Source organism: Pelophylax lessonae, assembly GCF_965119305.1.
Source record: "Pelophylax lessonae genome assembly, chromosome: 1".
In the NCBI taxonomy this organism is placed as follows: Eukaryota; Metazoa; Chordata; class Amphibia; order Anura; family Ranidae; genus Pelophylax; species Pelophylax lessonae.
Window position 1 is genome coordinate 591,868,213 of NC_138768.1, and position 14,798 is coordinate 591,883,010.

Here is a 14,798-nt window from a genome sequence, read left to right on the forward strand (position 1 = left end):
CAAGTCCAAAGTCAGCACAGCCCTCTACCAGGAAATTCTAGAGCACTTAGCGCTTCCCTCTGCTGACCAGCTTTATGGAGATGCTGATTTCATTTTCCAGCAGGACTTGGCACCTGCGCACACTGCCAAAAGTACCAATACCTGGTTTAATAAACACGGTATCACTGTGCTTCATTGGCCAGAAAATTTGCCTGACCTAAACCCCATAGAGAATCGGCGGGGTATTGTCAAGTGAAAGATAAAAGACACCAGACCCAACAATGCAGATGAGCTGAAGGCCACTACCAAAGCAACCTGGGCTTCCATAACACCTCAGCAGCGCCACCGACTCATTGTCTCCATGCCACACCGCATTAATGCAATAATTCATGCAAAAGGAGCCCTGACCAAGTATCGAGGGCATACTATACTTTACATTGACATACTTTTCAGTAAGCCAACATTTCTGTATAAAAAATCCTTTTTTTTATTGGTGCTATGTTATATTTAAAATTTCTGCTATACAGAATTTTGGGTTTTCACTAGCTGTAAGCCATAATCATTAAAATTAAATGAAAATACTTTAAATGTATCATCTATATATAAATATATGAGTTTCACTTTTTGAATTGAATTACTGAAATAAAATAACTTTCTGATGATATTCTAATTTTATGAGATGCACCTGTATGTGTGTGTATATATATATATATATATATATATATATATATATATATATATATATATATATATATATATATATATATATATATATATATATATATGTCAGAAACAGCACAATTATTGCATCTTTTCTATGAGGTTTAAATGGGTCTCCAACACTTATAACTACCATAAATTAATAATTAACACATTTGTTTTAGAATGATGAATACACTCTGTTGACACCTTTCCCACCAATGATTCTCACTGGTTGGGGCAATACAGGCTTGGCATGTGGACTCATTGTTGAATTACATAATTTGATCAAACTATAACTTTGTACTCTGTGAGATTTTCCATGTTGATGTGCTTATAAGCTGGTATGTCACCAGTGTCAATATGCTATAAATTGATTTACAGTAGTGGTTCACTTTGCAGTAGCCTACTCCTAAACAAGCAGAATGTATTAAGTCTGGCCGTTTCCATAAACAATGTAAAAACATCTGTGATTTCATGCCTAAAATGGGCCCTGGGTTGTTTGACTTGAAATACACTATATTACCAAAAGTATTGGGATGCCTGCCTTTACACGCATGAACTTTAATGACATCCCAGTCTTGGTCCATGGGGTTCAATTATGAGTGGGCCCACCCTTTGCAGCTATAACAGCTTTAACTCTTCTGGGAAAGCTGTCCACAAGGTTTAGGAGTGTGCCTATGGGAATGCTTGACCAGTATTAAAGAAGCACATTTGTAAGGTCAGGCACTGATGTGGATGAGAAGGCCTGGCTTTCAGTCTCTGCTCTAATTCATCCCAAAAGTGTTCTACTGAGTTGAGGTCAGGATTCTGTGCAGGCCAGTCAAATTCCTCCACCACAAACTCGCTCATCCATGTCTTTATTGACCTTGCTTGGGGGCATACAATTGTCCAAAATGTCTTGGTATGCTGATGCCTTAAGAGTTCCCTTTACTGAAACTAAGGGGCCAAGCCCAACCCCTAAAAACAACCCCACACCATAATCTTCCTTCCACCGTATGTTTTGGACCAGTGCACAAAGCAAAGTCCATAAAGACATGGAAGAGCGAGTTTGGGGGGGGGGGGGGGGGACTTGATTGGCCTGCAAAGATTCCTGACCTCAACCTGATAGAACACCTTTGTGATGAATTAGAGTGGAGACTGCCAGGGCTTCTCATCCACGTCAGTATCTGACCTCACAAATGCGCTTCTGGAAGAATGGTCAAGCATTCCCATAGACACACTCCTAAGCCTAATAATTACTGCTTTAAATTATTAGAGATTATAAACTGACCACTAAAGGTTGCTGGTGTTATTATTGTTGCAAGGAAGTTCTTTTTTAACATTCTTTATTTATTTATTTTTTTCAAAAAATAGTGTTAAGTCCCCGTTCACACTAAGGCGACCTGTGAGGCGACCTGGTCGCCTCACAGGTCGCCGTAGGTCGCCTTCCATAGGGAAGCTGCGGACCCGTTCTAATAGGAGCGACACAAGTCGCTCCAACTTAGAAAAAGGGTCTGGAGCTTCTTTGGGGCGACCAGGAGGCGACCGCTATAGACTTCAATGTTATGAAGTCCGTGGCGGCCGATCCGAGGTCGCGGCACGCTGCTCGCATCGAGACCTCGGAGGTCGCCACCCGAAGTCGGATCGTCCCTATGTGAACGGGGCCTTACTGTAAAATTTCCAAAAAATAATACTGCTCATATACATAAAAGAAACATAACATAAAGTACAGTTGAGACAGATCTTGTACACATGAATAATGAAAACTAGGCTAACAACACAAGATCTTGCATAAGGGTTGGTTAAGCACGTAAGAGATAATTAAACATTTGACAAGAAGCAGAGAAGAGTGTCACACATAGGGATGAGAGCTCCGGTGTACTAGATTCTGCAAACCCTGTAGTGATAAAGAGACAAAATTGTTCAAAAACTATCTGGTTGAGTATGAATGTAAGAGAAGGGGAAAAAAGGGAGCTGGAAGGGATAATGAGAAAGAGGGGAACAAAACAAACAAAATAAATACAATTTATCACCTCCAAAATTCCTATTTTTGCTTCCCACTATAATGTCCAGAGAGTACAGGTACACCCTCCACTTTAGATGTGAATCAGGTAGAAGAGATAATTATCTGGTATTCTAATCCAGGGGGGGGGCTGGTAAGATAGGGGAGAGGGTAGGTAAGCAAGAATGTTGCAATCAATGTTTTTTAATTTCATTTTTTCTTTATTAAAGTCCCAATTAAACAAAAGCTCATGGAAGTACAAAGGAAACAATGGGCATAAAAAAGAAAGACATGAAAGATATTTGGGGCTATTAAGACATTAATGTACCATTGTACACTTTACAAAACGTAATCATACAAAATACATGTATATCTATCAAATGCAAGGCTTAATGTTTACAAAAATATTGATCAACAGTCACAAACCAAAGAGATTGAGTAGCTTGGTAACTACTTCAAATAATATACTTAAAGTGGTTCTGACCCTAAAAAACACTCCTGTCTCTTTAAGGCATGATATATAGCATAGTTATTTTGCAGTGTCTTATGTCCCTTTCCAGGTTCTACAATACCTGGTTAATCCTGACTGTTACTGTGCCCCCTTATGTAATCTGACCACGTATATATCATGTCTGCTGATCCATGATACCTTGGTCAGTTTATATCCCTTGGTCATCCTGCTTTCTCCTCAGCGTGACCTCATCTTCCCTTTCCCCCTCCCTCTCTCGCTGTCATTTTTCTCATCTATGTGAGAACCTGATCTCCTCCCCGCCCCTCCTGCCTTGACAGTCACTTGTCCTCCCTCTTCTAGCTTGCATACATCAGAAGAGAATCTCAGCCCTTCCCACTGTACTCCCTTAGATCGGGAAGGATAGCAGAGGGAGAACACATGACTGCACAGCTGTGCTGTGCAAAAAAAGTATGTAGCATTATATATATATTATATATATATATATATATAAAAAAAAAACACACATACTGCATTTAATATAGACCCAATACAGAGAGGGCAAAAGTATTTAATAACTGTGACTTTACAACCATTTTAACTAGAAGGAAGGAAAAGGGTAACAAGACGTAACAAGGGAAACAAGGTTAGCCGACTCAGCTATTACAAGCTCATAATTAGAGTTGAGCGGACACCTGGATGTCCGTGTTTGGTGGGTTCGGCCGAACTTTAAAAAAAAGTCCGGGTCCGTGTCCCGGACTTTTGCCGAACTTTTCCCGGACACCGAACCCCATTGAAGTCAATGGGGACCCGAACTTTCAGGCACTAAAATGGCTCTAAAACACCAATGGAAAGGGCTAGAGTGCTGCAAATGGCAGCAAAACGTAGTTAAGAGCATGACAAGTGCTCTGCAAACAAATGTGGATAGGGAAATAACTTAAAACAACAAAAAAAAACAGAAAAATAAAACAATGTTCTTCATCTCTGAAGGACGAGGCCCATATGGAGTAGGAGGGAGGTTGAGGTGGTGGTGGATGTGGCGGTCTCATAGGCGTGCGCACAGGGTGTGCCAGATGTGCCTGGGCACACCCTAATCACCTAGGGCACATAGCATTATCGCTCTGTTTGCCAGTGAGGAGATGGGAAAGATCTCCCTCGGACCTGCTCTGCTCTATTTCACTTTGCCAGCAGGGAGAGTAATGTATCGGGGCCATGTACATGTAGGCAAACACATGCATGTGTATTTGAACTTCGGGGTGCACACCCTAATGCAATAGGCTGCGCACACCTATGGGCGGTGTAGGTGTAAGCGGCGGTGGAGGAGGACCAGGGCCGGATTAACAGCATCATGGGCTTGGTGCTGAGGATTTTGAAGGGCCTTAAGGGCCGTGCCTTGGCATGCACCCAGAGGAGGAAGGGTGCAGCCATGCATGCCTAATTCAACATGGGATGCTGTCTCTGAAGCCCATAAACACATCCATGCATCTGCAACTGTCCCTCCTTGTCCGGCCTTCGTGCTGTGTGGGGAGGTTCTGAGGGAGCTGCCTGGGGAAGCGAGCATAGAAGCCAGACTTCTGTGTTTACAAGTGACAGAAGAGCGGTAACAGTGAATATGGCCAACCCGGGGCCTATATAAAGGTAGGGGCCTGGAGCTGCAGCTCCAATAGCCCCTACGTTAATCTGGCCCTGAGGACGAGGTAGCCAACACTGCTTCTTTTCACAAATTTTAAATGAGGGTACACCCCAAAAGAGTGAGAAAGAGCAAAAATGGAACAATGGCTGGGTAAGGTCGGTATCCATCGCTATTCTGCACAAGGTACGCAAAAGTCCCGTGGGATCCATGCCTGGTTCATTTTAATGAACGTGAGCTTGTCTCTGGACAGGCGGCTGCGCTTGTCTGTGATAACGCCCCCAGCCGTGCTAAATACCCGTTCAGATAATACACTGGCTGCAGGGCACGCCAGCACCTCCAAGGCGTAAAGGGCAAGCTCAGGCCATGTGCCCAACTTGGAGACCCAGAAGTTGAAGGGGGTAGACCCCTCATTCAGTACATCTAGGCGTGTGCACACATACTGCTCCACCATGTTGGTGAAATGCTGCCTCCTGCTAAGACGTTCCATATGAGCTGCTGGTGCTGCTGTTTGTTGTGGCGTGCTGACAAAGCTTTTCCACATTTCGGCCATGCTAACCCTGCCTTCTGAGGTGCTGGCGGTGCCCTGGTTGTGTTGGCGACCTCTTCCTCCTCCTCCTCCTCCTCTGCCTTGTGCTTCCACTGTGGCCCCGCTGTCAGGTGGGAATGCCAGCAGCATCGCGTCTACCAGCGCGCGCTTGTACTCGCGCATCTTGCGATCGCGCTCCAGTGAGTGAATTAAGGACGGTACGTTGTCCTTGTAACGGGGATCCAGCAGCGTGGCCACCCAGTAATCAGCACAAGTTAGAATGTGGGCAACTCGGCGGTCGTTGTGGAGACACTGCAGCATGTAATCGCTCATGTGTGCCAGGCTGCCCAGAGGCAACAAAAGGCTGTCCTCTGTGGGAGGTGTATCGTCCGTGTCCTCTGTATCCCCCCAGCCACGCACCAGTGATGGCCATGAGCTGGCCTGGGTGCCAACCTGCTGTGAACATGCTTCCATCTCCTCCTCCAGCTCCTCCTCCTCATCCTCCTCATCCTCCAGAACTGTGCCCCTGCTGGACAATTGTGTCCCTGGCGTTTGTGTGTGCAGGAACCCACCCTCGGAGCCCCTTGCGAATGACTGCCCTGAAAGCCTTGGAAATGTTACCTCTTCATCCTCCTCCTCCTCCTCATCCTGTGCCACATCCTCTTCCATCATCGCCCGAATTGTTTTTTCAAGGAGGCATAGAAGTGGGATAGTTAAGCTGAGAACGGCGTCATCGGCACTGGCCATGTTGGTGGAGTACTCAAAACAGCGCAACAAGGCACACAGGTCTCGCATGGAGGCCCAGTTATTGGTGGTGAAGTGGTGCTGTTCCACAGAGCGACTCACGCGTGCGTGCTGCAGCTGAAACTCCACTATGGCCTGCTTCTGCTCGCACAGTCTTTGCAGCATGTGCAAGGTGGAGTTCCACCTTGTGGGCACGTCACATATGAGGCGGTGAGCGGGAAGGCCGAAGTTACGCTGCAGCCCTGACAGGCGAGCAGCAGCAGGGTGAGAACGCCGAAAGTGCGCACAGACGGCCCGCACTTTCTGCAGCAGCTCTGACATATCGGGGTAGTTTTTAAGGAACCTCTGCACCACCAAATTCAGCACATGCGCCAGGCAAGGGATGTGCGTCAAACCGGCTAGGACCAGAGCTGCTATGAGATTTCGCCCGTTATCGCACACCACCAGGCCGGGCTTGAGGCTCGCTGGCAGCAACCACTCATTTGTCTGCTGTTCCATGCTCCTCCACAACTCCTGCGCGGTGTGTGGTTTGTCCCCCAAACAAGCAAGTTTTAAAACTGCCTGCTGTCGTTTACCCCTGGCCGTGCTGAAGTTGGTGGTGAAGGTGTTACGCTGTCCGGATGAGGAGGCGGTAGAGGATGAGGAAGCGGAGTAGGAGGAGTTAGGAACAGGAGGCAAACTGAAGCACCCTGCAAATTACTATTGTTTGTACCCCTAAAGGCAGGATGAGGAGTAGGAGGAGTTTGGAACAGGCAGCACCCTCAAATCTTCAGAAGTATGAGATGAACCCCAAAAACTTGGAAAGGTGGATCTCACACGTACCAACACAGACTATCCCGCAATTTAATTGATCCCCAAAGGTTTTTATTGAATAGCGGAATAGGAAATATGATCAAAAAAAGTGTATGTATCTCACACGTACAAAACCACACTAGGCCCCAATTACTATTGTTTGTACCCCTAAAAGGCTGGATGAGGAGTAGGAGGAGTTTGGAACAGGCAGCACCCTCAAATCTTCAGAAGTATGAGATGAACCCCAAAAACTTGGAAAGGTGGATCTCACACGTACCAACACAGACTATCCCGCAATTTAATTGATCCCCAAAGGTTTTTATTGAATAGCGGAATAGGAAATATGATAAAAAAAAGTGTATGTATCTCACACGTACAGAAGCACACTAGGCCCCAATTACTATTGTTTGTACCCCTAAAAGGCTGGATGAGGAGTAGGAGGAGTTTGGAACAGGCAGCACCCTCAAATCTTCAGAAGTATGAGATGAACCCCAAAAGCCCCAAATATCATTCAGCTCTGCTGCAGGCCACAATTTAATTTTTTTTTAACCCAAGGCTGTATATTGAATAGTGGAATAGAAAAAAAGTGTATGATTTTTGAAACCACTCAATAATAGCACATGTGAACTGAACACAGCAGTGTATGATCAGTCAGCACAGCACAGCTGAAGGAAAAATGCTGCACACAGTGACTGATAGAAAAATACTTTTCTCCCTCCTCCTCAGTGGGCAAAAAAGATTGTGTTCACTGCACCCCAAAAAGATTGTGTTCACTGCACCCCAAAAAGATTGTGTTCACTGCACCCCAAAAAGATTGTGTTCACAGCAGCCCACACACAGCAAAATGGATGTGGACCACTGACACCTGCCTATCTCCTATCCCACCCCACACAGCAATATCGATTGTAGTTTGTATAACACACTGACCCTAAAAATCAGCAGACTCTCTCTCTAAAAGGATTGATAAGATGATGATCGTAGATCGGGTGACTGCAAACCCCACCCCACACAGCAATATCGATTGTAGTTTGTAGAACACACTGACCCTAAAAATCAGCAGCAGCCTCGCCCTAAAATGCCTACAACTCGCCCTGCCTAACACACTCCGACCTGTCCCTCAATTCTATCCGGACACACACTGACCCTAAAAATCAGCAGCAGCCTCACCTTAAAATGCCTAAAACTCGCCCTGCCTAACACACTCCGACCTGTCCCTCAATTCTATCCGGACAAAAATTTTTTTTTTTTTCTGTCTGTCCCTAATCAGCAGCCAGCACATTGATGTGTGCTCTGTCCCTGAACTAAACAGCAGAATGATGCCGCAGCGGCGCTGCCTCGAACTTATAAAGACTTGGTCACATGCTTCAGACGGTCAATCACAGCTACTAATACATTTGTAGGCATGGCTGGGATGGCTTAGGCACACCAGTTAAACGCTTGTTGATTGGCTGTTGAAAGCCCGCCATGAAAAGCGCGCCAATGCATGCAAAACCCGGAAATAAAACGACTGAACACGGATTTTTACCCGAATATACAGTAAAGTTTTCGGGTCCGTGTTCGGGTAACAAAAATCCAATTATTCGGTACGAACACGAATAATACAGTCCGTGTTCGCTCAACCCTACTCATAATATCTTACACAGAGTTTAAGTGTGGGGATAAACCCCATAAAACAGTCATACCTTGGAGTATAGACAAGAGAACCAAATATTCCAGGTGTGCAGAAACCTAGAGTATGAATCTTTTTAAACTTTTCCTGAGAACACTGAAGATTCAAATCTCTAATGACATCAGAAAATCCTGCAGGGGTAGTAGCATTCCACCTGTGCGTAATATTTATTTTAGCTGCATAAAGAATATGAGCAAAAAAGGGAAGAAAGCTGCACTCAATACACTACCAAAATAAAGAATATGAGAGATGATTGTCCTAGCTGAAGTGGGAATGCTCTCTATATTGATAAGTAGAATAGCTAAGTCAACAGTAAATTTCATAGAAATGGAAGTTACTTCTGATATGTCTACATATTTGATGCCAATATTATCTTAGGGATTTGCAGTGCTATAATAAATGACTGAGGGAACCTGTGTTTAGACAGTGTTTCCAGCAACGAGAATTATTAGTGGGAGAAAATGTAACCACTTTAAGACCAGAAGGATTTGCCCCCTTCCTGATCAGGCCCTATTTTGCGATTCGGCACTGCATTATTTTAATGGACAATTGCGCGGACCTGCAAAGCTGTACCCAAATAATGATGTCCTTTATTTCCCACAAATAGAGCTTTATCACCTGTGCGATTTTTATTTTTTGCACTATAAGTAAAAAAAGGGCGACAATTTTGAAAAAAACAAACAATATTTTTCACATTTTGCTATATGACATTCTCAAAAAAAAAAAAAAAAGTGGAAAAATCAAACTTTAACATTTTAGGCCAATTTGTTTTCTGCTACATATTTTTGGTAAAATAAATTGCAATAAGCATATTTTGATTGGTTTGCGCAAAAGTTATCGCGTCTACTCACTACGGGAAAGATTTATGTCATTTTTATTGTTTTTTTTTTTTACTGGTAATAATGGCAGCAATCTGCGATTTTTAGCGGGACTGTGACATTGTGGCGGACAGATCGGACTCCTGACTGACATTTTTGACATTTTTTGGGAGTACAGTAATCAGTTCTAAAAAGATGCACTATTTCTGTAATAATGACACTGGCAGGGAAGGGGTTAATATTATGGGTGATCAAGGGGTTAAATGTGAGCCTAGGGGAGTGATTCTAACTGTGTGGGGGTGTGGCTTGTGAAATTACCATAGAGACATGTGACCCTATATAGAAGGATCACAGGGGCTCTATGATCATTCCAGGGAGAAGAACAGTCAGCTGTGTTTACAACAGCTGACTGTTCTTCTGTCTCAGCGGGGAATGATCACAGGTGTCAGGTGGCAAGCGGAGTCACCTGCCCGCTGCATTGGCTTGCCCACTGATGAGCAGGGGCGGGAGCGTGCCGCCAGCGGCACACGCTCGCCCCCCAGCCTCCTGAGAGCGAGCGACCTACAGCTACGGCAATTCGCCCAGGAGCGGCTGCCTGCCGTCGTATAACTGCGGCGGGCGGTCAAGAAGCAGTTAAGAAAGTATATACGGTGTGAGGTACTAGTGGTGCATCACTTCTTGAAGGAGTTCCCAGTGACTAGAACATCCTGTGACCATGTAAGAGATAGCTCTTTTCATTGGAAATCAGAAAGGTCTTACCAAGTTCTTGTACACATTGGAGCATGGTAGAGGTTTTAGAAAATTGGACTTTGTCGCCTAATTTATTATAGAAAATGGATATCCCTTTGCATTTAAGTTAAGTATATTCATAATATATAAACAAATCAGCATCCATTTAATAGGACAAACTAATGTGATCACGCTGACAGAAATGAGACATTTATTTCTATAGAATTCCCTATTTAGGAGGTTATATTTAGCCTGTAGAGCCATTAACAATTTATTTGTTATTAACCACAATATCTCAAATGGAAGGTATGTCCTAAAGATACCAGTTGTGTAGGTTAGGTTGCAGAGTAAAATTCAATACATAGTCTAAAGACAGTGGAACCACTTAAGGGGGCAGAGGGGAAAGACAATTAAAGCAGGAAACAATTTTGAGGGCATGTAGCATAGCTTGAATTGTGGGGTACAGAGAGCTGAGTGGTGTTTTTTCCATGAGGCCGGAAAGCAAAAAGGTATAAAGTTTGTTGTGTGGGATTAAAAACTGTTTTATTTGTGCTTAAATTTTGCACCAGGATTGCAATTAATCTAACTAAGAGGAGGCTAAATAGTGGTGATACAGATAAGTAAGTTTTAGATTTCCTACACTGTCATACCTGGGGGTTAAGGAAAAAGCACATCTGGGTTTTTTGAGTTTCCAAATGTACTTACTAAGCAGGGTGTGAAGCTTGTTGAACACGTTAGTGGGTATGGGTATAGGTATTTTTCTAAAAAGATAAAGAAGTTTAGGGAGAATTAACACTTTGAAGGCAGCTATTCTGCCAATTGTAGAGAGTTCAAATCTAGATATGCTAGTCAGTGCCTGAAGGAGAGATTTGAGAAACTTCTTGCGATTACAGCAAAGAGTTGAGAAGTAGTAAGTGGTATATGGATAGATAGGTGTCCAATTATAGGAGAATTTGGAACAAAGTGAGGTTCTCATCATGTATGGACTATTAAGTCCCAGAATTTGAAACCATTAATATTGAACCAGAGAAGCCAAATATGCTCAAAACTGCTTTGAGGAACCCCCAATGTACCCAATCAAAGATCTTTTCTGCATCCGGGGCCAAAATAAAGTGCACGGGACATTATGACATTCTGTATGTCTAAGAATGTCAATCAATCTTCTTGTAGAATTCAGGGCTTGTCTTCCTTTCATAAATCCATCTTGGTCTTGATTTACTAGCTTGATGGAGGGTATTCAATAATCTTTTTGCTAAGGCTGTGGGATCTTTATCTGATTTGGAAATAGTTATAATGACTGCCTAGAGCATTTTGTTTGGAAAGGTTCCAATGGACATGGCCCCCTTTTACACACATTAGCTAAATAAGGGATTACTTTGTTATGGAAGTGTTGGTAGTATTTGTTAGGGAAGCCATCTAGACCTGGGGATTTATAGAAGGGTAGGCATTTCTTTACTGCAGAAATTTCTTCTGACGTAAAAGGGCATGAGAGTGACTCTAGCTGATGTTCAGTAATCGTTTTAGTTTGATGCGATGGTCAAAATTATTCATTTGATCTATGATGAGTTGTGGAGTCTGACCAGGTGCCAAGTTGTATAGGGATTCATAATACTGTTTGAAAACATCTGCTATATGTTTGGGGTCGGTAACCTTGCTATTGTCTATGGAGTTAATCATAGGGTATTCTATTTTAGGATGACTTTAAATTTCTGCACAGGAGAGAATCTGGCTTTATTATTAAAGGAGTAAGAGACTGGTTTTAGGATTTTGAGATGCTTAGGCCCCTTTTACACTGGCGGAGATCGCCAGCAGATCCACCTGCTCAGCAGGGGATCTCTCCACTGATCCTTGCTGAGCAAGCAGATGATAAGTCAGTATCTGCATAAGCGGAGAGGACACGGCCACAGGCCGCTGCCACCTATGGGCTGTCGGATGGATATGTACCACCTGTCCATTTCTATCTGACTGTTATCCAATCCACCAGACGGATGGGGGACAGATCCCCATCCATCTGTTTTAGCAAATAGGATGTAAACAGATGTCGGCAGGTGCCAACGGACACATGTCCACTGACATCCACCACTCCACAGAGAGCAATGGATGGTCATATCGGGTTCGCCTGAAAAACTGACAGGTGGACCAGATTGGTCCACCCATGTAAAAGGGGCCCTATCGGTTTTAGGTAGGAGTAAGGTCCTAAGAGCTTATCTGTCCCTAAAGATTTGGCGAAGGGAAGTTTTTATTGCATTCCTTGTTTAATCCTATTTTTTTAATTCATTAGTCAAATTGTTGAAACTAAAGTTTTTTTGCATGTGCTCCAAGTTTAAAACATATGCCTCTCATAAAGACTTTGTGAGCCATCCATAATGTGTGACGATCAATATCAATGTTGTCATTAGTTATAAAATATTGGCTTGGAGCTTCAAGTATTTGTCATTTAAACTCAGGGTTTGGAAGTAAGGGAGAATAAAATCACAATTTTGAGATTCCATGATGCTAATTGTCACAGGAGCATGGTCTGGCCATGTAATCAATGTGATAGTAAAGTTTTGTGACTTTTGTAGAGACCACTTATCAGCTGGAATCATGACAATTCTTGATTAGGAATATTGAGAGGCTGACAGAAATATATATTTACCTTCAGAGCTATGTTGACACCACCAGATATTGAACAGATCATGAGAAGCAAGAAAAATATTCAAGGATCAAGAAGATTTCTTATTAAGTGCTGTGGAGTCCAATGCTGGGTCCGTCACCATGTTAAAAAATCCACCATTAAAAAAAGGCCTTGTTTATGGGAAGTTTTTTGTCTTGCAAAGTTTGCTTAAGAAGCTGATCTGTCCACCATTTGGGGTGTATACATTAACCAAAGTATAATATATATAATTGATTATACAAGTTAATATCAGGAATCTACCAAACTCATCTTCAATTTTTGACATGAGCTTGAAAGTGTGTATGTGTCAACTTGCAATAAGAGCAGGATGTAAAGATGTAAAGAAACTGCCTAACATGGATCAAGTGGGGGGTTATTTTTGTAATACTTTTGTAATATTTTTGTACTTTTTTTACAGTTGCTATATTATTTATACAGTAATATATTTATCTGCTTTTCATACAATCTTGTTGTAACGCATTGGGATACATTCGTTTGGTGCTGTGGCTGACCCTTTTATTTTTCATCCTGGGAGCTGCGATGCGCATAGGCTGCCCTCCCCTTCCCCCTTGGCTCTGAGCACAGAGGATCGGGTGGTCAGGGCCGCTGCGCATCGGCGTCACGCCCCACGCCGGCTCATGGTGTCATCCTGACGCCATCCCGCCGACGTTCGGTTTCCTCCTTCAGTGCATATGAGACAGCACACGGGACGGTCATGCCTGTTGGCGTGTATCGGTCCCGGCTGTCTCCTCGTTGCACTGAGCATGACGATGGGCTCACATTGTTTTGGCGGTTTCCCGACGGATGCGGAGCACCATGCATTGCAGTCTGGGCCTCATCATCTGGTATCACTATCTGTTACTTTCTTACCACTTGGTCTATTTTCTCATTGGTCACACCATTCCTTAACTCTCCGCTTCTCTCTTACTTTTGGGTTTTCTTTTATGCTTCACTTTATCACGTGGTCTCTCACATTACACCCTTTCACCCAATCGCAATACACGATTACACACACGACTATATACCTCACCCATTCACTCCATACCTTTCACACACAATCATATATCCTTTATCCCTATATGTCACAATTATAACACTTGATCATATATACATTTTATCACCTATTTATGTCATACTATAATACACGATCATCCATCCTTTATCCATCCACGCTATAACCATAATATATGATAACATATCCCTTATCTATTTACCCCACATTACAATGCATGAGCATACATATTTACCCATTTATGCTATACCACAGTACATTATCATACATTTGGTACCAGATTATATTATTACTACAACATATGACCATATATCAATACATATATTTTCTTACCTCCTTTATTCCATTCTGTAGCAGCACTAGGGTGACTCTTATTCACCATACTCTGTATTACTGCTATATACTTATACATATATGCATATATATTTTTTATAGATATCCTTCTATGCTGCTACATATCTTGATCCTGTATTATAATTACCAAGCCCACACTCATCATGTGTGCGGCGCGCTCTGCTTGGCCCGCCTGCCTTGTGTGCCCTCAGCTCCCGGGGGGAACTCATGGGGTCATACCCACTTTCCATTCTACGCACCATCTGAGCCCATATAAGTGCGGGTATGTATGGGGTTTTGCCTCCCCTCTCACCTTCCCCCTTTTTCCAATTCATATTATCACCACTGTGTCAATTTCCCTATATGTTTCTTTTTAGACTTATTTACATCTACTCCTGATGAAGTGGCGATTCAGGCCACGAAACGCGTTGAGGTTATGATGTTTCAAATTCTACTACTACTCCATTACACTTGTATTTTGAGTCCATGATGCTACGTATACTCCCTTATACTCCATCATATATGGAATTCCGCTTTGCTGATTTCTATGCAATTGGACTGGGGGTCCACTTATTAGCTCTCTCAACATGTCGATTTATTGTAACATTATATGTCATATTTAACTGTATGTACCAATAAACATGTTATTTGTTTCCTGCCAGACTTGTCACGTCTCTCACTCAAAGTCCCAACCTCCCCTCACTTTTTTATCAATTGAACCGGGATGGAGACACACGTCACTCCCACCGTGCGCCTCATTAAAAGTCCCAACCTTC